Below are 6,829 nucleotides of genomic sequence, written 5' to 3' on the forward strand. Positions count from 1 at the left end.
TCAAGAGGACAGTTCTAGTATGGGCCATGGTAGCACAGTGGTTAAGATACAGGCCTTGTAACCAAAGATTCTTTGTTCATATCCAGCAAGGACCTTTCTTTAAGTTTTACCCGGCTCTTGTACGTTTATAGAATTGTTCAGTGAAAACTGTGCAAGAGGACAGTGATAGAATGAACCATGGTGGTACAATGGTGAAGATACAGGTCTTGCAACCTAATGATCCTTGGTTCAAATCCAGCCAGGACAATTCTTCAAGTTTTACCCGGCTCTTGTACCTTTATAGAATCGTTCAGTGAAGAATGTGCAAGAGGACTGTTTGAGTATGAACCGTGGTGGTACAATGGTTAAGATACAGGACTTGTCACCTGAAGGTTCTTGGTTTGAAACCAGCAAGGACATTTTTCCAAGTTTTACCTGGCTCTTTTTCATTTACATAATCTTTCAGTGACGAGTGCACAAGAGAACAGACTCAAATTTATCGTCATGGTGGTGAAGTGGTTAAGATACAGGGCTTGCAAACAGAATGTTCTTAGTTTGAAACAATCAAGGAAATGTTTTCAAGTTTTACTTGGCTTTTGTACCTTTATCGAATCTTTCAGTGAAGACTATGAAAGAGAACAGAGAAAGTTCAGCATGAACCATGATGTTGCAGTGGTTAAGATACAGGGCTAGCAACCTGAAGGCTCCTAGTTCAAAACCAGCAAGGGATTTTTTAAATTTTTACCTGGCTCTTGTACATTTATAAAATCGTTCAGTATAGTGTGCAAGAGGACAGTTCTAGTATGGTCCATGGTAGCACAGTGGTTAAGATACAGGGCTAATAAAGCAAAGATTCTTGGTTCAAATCCAGCAAGGATATTTCTTTAAGTTTTACTTGGCTTTTGTACCTTTATCAAATCTTTCAGTGAAGAGTGTCTAAGAGAACAGTGTGAGTTCAGCATGGACCATGATGGTGCAGTGGTTAAGATACAGGGCTAGCAACCTGAAGACTCCTAGTTCAAATCCAGCAACGGATTGTTTTACTTTTACCTGGCTCTTGTACATTTATAAAATCGTTCAGTATGCTGTGCAAGAGGACAGTTCTAGTATGGGCCATGGTAGCGCAGTGGTTAAGATACAGGGCTAATAAAGCAAAGATTCTTGGTTCAAATCCAGCAAGGATATTTCTTTAACTTTTACTTGGCTTTTGTACCTTTATCGAATCTTTCAGTGAAGAGTGTGTAAGAGAACAGTGTGAGTTTAGCATGAACCATGATGGAGCAGTCGTTAAGATACAGGGCTTGCAACCCAAAGGTTCCTGAAGGCTCCTAGTTCAAATCCAGCCGGGATTTTTTTTTTACTTTTACCTGGCTCTTGTACATTTATAAAATCGTTCAGTATAGTGTTCAAGAGGACAGTTCTAGTATGGACCATGGTAGCACAGTGGTTAAGATACAGGCCTTGTAAACCAAAGATTCTTGGTTCATATCCAGCAAGGACCTTTCTTTAAGTTTCCCCCGGCTCTTGTACCTTTATAGAATCGTTCAGTGAAGACTGTGCAAGAGGACAGTGACAGAATGAACCATGGTGGTACAATGGTGAAGATACAGCTCTTGCAACCTAAAGGTCCTTGGTTCAAATCCAGCCAGGACATTTCTTTAAGTTTTACCCGGCTCTTGTACCTTTATAGAATCGTTCAGTGAAGACTGTGCAAGAGGACTGTTTGAGTATGAACCATGGTGGTACAATGGTTAAGATACAGGACTTGTAACTTGAAGGTCCTTGGTTTGAAACCAGCAAGGACATTTTTCCAAGTTTTACCTGGCTCTTGTTCATTTACATAATCTTTCAGTGACGAGTGCACAAGAGAACAGACTCAAATGTATCGTCATGGTGGTGAAGTGCTTAAGATACAGGGCTTGCAAACAGAATGTTCTTAGTTTGAAACAAGCAAGGAATTTTTTTCAAGTTTTACTTGGCTTTTGTACCTTTATCGAATCTTTCAGTGAAGAGTTTGAAAGAAAACAGAGGAAGTTCAGCATGGACCATGATGGTGCAGTGGTTAAGATACAGGGCTAGTAACCTGAAGGCTCCTAGTTCAAATCCAGCAGTGCATTTTTTACTTTTACCTGGCTCTTGTACATTTATAAAATCGTTCAGTATACTGTGCAAGAGGACAGTTCTAGTATGGGCCATGGTAGCGCAGTGGTTAAGATACAGGGCCAAAAAACAAAGATTCTTGGTTCAAATCGAGCAAGGATATTTCTTTAAGTTTTACTTGGCTTTTGTACCTTTATCGAATCTTTCAGTGAAGAGAGTCTAAGAGAACAGTGTGAGTTCAGCATGAACCATGATGGTGCAGTGGTTAAGATACAGGACTTGCAACCCGAAGATTCTTGAAGGCTCCTAGTTCAAATCCACTAAGGATTTTTTTAAAACTTTTACCCGGCTCTTGTACCTTTATCGAATCGTTCAGTGAAGACTGTGCAAGAGGACAGTCATAGAATGAACCATGGTGGTGCAATGGTGAAGATACAGGGCTTGCAACCTAAAGGTCATAAGTTCAAATCCAGCCAGGACATTTCTTTAAGTTTTACCCGGCTCTTGTACCTTTATAGAATCGTTCAGTGAAGACTGTGCAAGAGGACAGTGTGAGTATGAACCATGGTGGTACAGTGGTTAAGATACAGGACTTGTAACCTGAAGGTTCTTGGTTTGAAACCAGCAAGGACATTTTTCCAAGTTTTACCTGGCTCTTTTTCATTTACATAATCTTTCAGTGACGAGTGCACAAGAGAACAGACTAAAATTTATCGTCATGGTGGTGAAGTGCTTAAGATACAGGGCTTGCAAACAGAATGTTCTTAGTTTGAAACAATCAAGGACATTTGTTCAAGTTTTACTTGGTTTTTGTACCTTTATCGAATCTTTCAGTGAAGACTGTAGAAGAGTACAGAGTAGGTCCAACATAAACCATGATGGTGCAGTGGTTAAGATACAGGGCTAGTAACCCGAAGGCTCCTAGTTCAAACCCATCAAGGACATTTCTTTAAGTTTTACCTGGCTCTTGTACATTTATAAAAATCGTTCAGTATACTGTGCAAGATGAGAGTTCTAGAATGGGCCATGGTAGCGCAGTGGTTAAGATACAGGACTTGCAAACCAGAGATTCTTGGTTCAGATCCAGCAAGGTTTTTTTAAGTTTTACCTGGCTCTTGTACCTTTATAGAATCGAACACTGAAGAGTGTGCAAGAGGACAGTTCTAGAATGAACCATGGTGGTATAATGGTTAAGATACAGGGCTACCATCCCAAATGTTCCTGGTTCAAATCCAGCAAGGACATTTTTTTTAACTTTTACCTGGCTCTTGTACATTTATAAAATTGTTCACTATAGCATGCAAGAGGAGAGTTCTAGGATGGGCCATGGTAGTGCAGTGGTTAAGGTACAGGGCTTGTAAACTAGAGATTCTTGTTTCAAATCCAACAAGTACATTTCTTTAAGTTTTATCTGGCTCTTGTACCTTTATAGAATCGTACAGTGACGTCTGTGCAAGAGGACAGTTCTAGAATGAACCATGGTGGTACAATGGTTAAGATACAGGGCTTGCAACACAAAGGTTCTTGGTTCAAATCCAGCCAGGGCATTTTTGTAACTTTTACCTGGCTCTTGTACATTTATAAAAGTCGTTGAGTATAGTGTGCAAGAGGAGAGTCCTAGTAAGTGCCATAGTAGCGCAGTGGTTAAGATACAGGGTTTGCAGACCAGAGATTCTTGGTTCAAATCCAGCAAAGACATTTCTTTAAGTTTTACCTTGTACCTTTATAGAATCGTTCAGTGAAGACTGTGCTAGAGGACTGTTTGAGTATGAACCACGGTGGTACAGTGGTTAAGATACAGGACTTGTAACTTGAAGGCCCTTGGTTCAAATTCAGCAAAAAAATCTTTCTAACTTTTACCTGGCTCTTGCACCTTTCTCTAATGTTTCAGTGAAGATCGCGCAAAAGAACAGGTAAAGTATGAACCACTGTGGCGCAGTGGTTAAGATAACCACCTCAGAGGGCAAAGACTGTGAGTTCAAATCTCACCGATGGTGAAAGAGAAAGTCTGAGAGATGGTAGAAGAGAAACTCCGAAAGATGGTAAAAGAGAAACCCCGAAAGATGGTAACAGAGATACCCCGAAAGATGGTAAAAGAGAAACTCCGAAAAATGGTGAAGCATCGCCTCGGTACGAACGAGATTCCCGCAGCGACGCCTCGATACGAACGAAATTCCCGCAGCGACGCCTCGATACGAACGAGATTCCCGCAGCGACGCTTCGATACGAACGAGATTCCCGCAGCGAAGCCTCGATACGAACGAGATTCCCGCAGCGACGCCTCGATACGAACGAGATTCCCGCAGCGACGCCTCGATACGAACGAGATTCCCGCAGCAACGGCTCAAGATGGCGGAGATGAAAGGAGGCAGAGAATTGAGTACGAAAAAGTGGAAATAGCTTTTTATTTTTTATTAATTTTAAGCCCCTCCCTCTACAACCTGAGGAAGGCGGGCTAAATCTATCCTCCTCCTCTTCTGAACAAAAAAAACTACAATAGCCATAGGCAGGATTCAAACCCCAAACCCTCTGCACTTGAATCCTGTGCTTTACCTTTACACCACCAGGCCTTTCACATCAATGAAATGTTTTAGGTCATATTTGAGGTTGCAGGAAGAGATGGCAGTCAAAAGATACAAATATTCAAATGTTTAAATATTTGCATATTAATATTAGATTTAACTAGAGGTCTCCGCAAGCATATCAATCAAATCAATTATAGGCTGAGCCCCATACTTGTGAACTGAATTCTGTTTTGTTTTGAGCTATTCTAGTGACTCAGGGATAACAAATTATGTAAATTGAATCCAACCACTTCCATTTCATGTATTTATTGCAACAAACACCAATCAAGAATTAAATACAAAAACAGATAGCTGTGCTGTGAACAATTTAGGCTAACAAGAACACAGTATTATGGTATGTATAGCTTTCTTTTTGTTAAACAACAGTACTGTATGGCATTTTGTTTTGTAGGACACAGTGTAGAATGACTTTTTTTCATAGGAATAGGCCATGTGATGTAATTAGCAGGGTTTTACTGAAGAAAAGGTGAAATTGAAAAAACAATTAGACAAATAATCATACATTGATGATGAAGTGCACATTAACATTCGAAGAGTCACACTAGGGCATTCACGACTACTGGATTTTAATAATTGTCAACTACTAACACAAAGTAGTCGACTAGTTGTGGAGATATATCATATATCCACATATATGTCCATTAACACTTAACAATTGTCATCAAAAACATCTCAGATACAACCAGTAAAGAGTTAAATAAGCACAATTTAAGGAGTTATGTCTGCTGTTTGAGCGCCCCACACTGAAGGCACAACAGAATTTGACAACTATGATTTGTTTGACAACAATTACCCATGGATGTATAAAGAGAACAATTGTTTCAGGGCCCACATATCTGCTGTAGATATACTGCCCTGATTTATAATTTATTTTAAAATAATAATTCAAATTAAAACAAAATTAAAACCTTGACTAGTTCGACTACTGCCACAGTGTCGACTAGTGGTTATACAAGTCGACTAGTTGGTGAAATCCCTAGGCCACACTCACAATGACAGGATCAAAGTTTATTTTCTTTTATTTCTCCATAATGCCTTAAGGTACAACAAAAGTTTCGGCTATCCATTTCAACCTATTCTTCAGCGTGTCACACACCGTCGCCGACTTAGGCTGGATAGCCGAAACCTTTGTTGTACCTTAAGGCATTATGGAGAAATAAAAGAAAATAAACTTTGATCCTGTCATTGTGAGTGTGGCCTAGGGATTTCACCAACTAGTTGACTTGTTTAACCACTAGTCACCTTGTCAAGAGTCAGAGCACGGTGGTAACAAAAAAATAATGTTTGTGCACATTAACATTCACACTGATTTACATTTCAACAGTTAAAGGTAGGGTAAGTGATTTACTTTGGTTAAAATAAGTGTTAAATAGCTCTATATTCTGATAGTACTCATTGCTATAGAGTGTTTGTTCTGTAAAAGGAGTCTCCCATGTCTCTCCAGCTCTTTATTAAACAGAAAATGCATTTTTAGTGCTATCTCCTGATTGGCTTTCACCTACCTGAAAATGTACTATATTCTGTTTACAAAAGAGCTGGAGAGACCCCTGTGACTGAACAAACGCTCGGTAGCAATGATTACTATCAGAATATAGTACTTTAACCTTTTTAACAAAAAATATCACTTACCCTACCTTTAAGTCACAGCAGACAATGAGCATGAGCTGTCACTTACACACTGTAATAAAAGTTCTCCTTGACTGGGCGTACTTCTGTGCTGGAGGCTGACGACAGGGGAACAGGTTCTCTCCTGAGACAAATGAGCTGCGATGGAGAGATGAGTGAACGACATGGTTGGAAGGAGTCTCGGATTTACTAAAGCAGTTAAACCGTGCAGCTACTAGATAACGACCACCAGCAATACAGATAAATCTGTGCAGCTACAGATAATGACCGCCACGTGATCACACACACACACATTATGTTATCACCATTCATATTACCTTATTCCCAATTGCTATTATCCATCGATACGTATTAGCAGTGGTGGAAAAGGTACTCAAATTTTTTACTTAGTAAAAGTATCAATACTGCTATGTAGAAATACTCTGTTACAAGTAAAAGTCCGGAATTCGAAATTTACTTGGGTAAAAGTACAAAAGTCTTGGTATCAAAATATACGTAAAGTACAAAAGTACTCATTATGCAGAATGAACCATTTCACA

Source organism: Gymnoscopelus braueri, assembly GCF_963280865.1.
Source record: "Gymnoscopelus braueri genome assembly, chromosome: 19".
NCBI lineage: Eukaryota > Metazoa > Chordata > Actinopteri > Myctophiformes > Myctophidae > Gymnoscopelus > Gymnoscopelus braueri.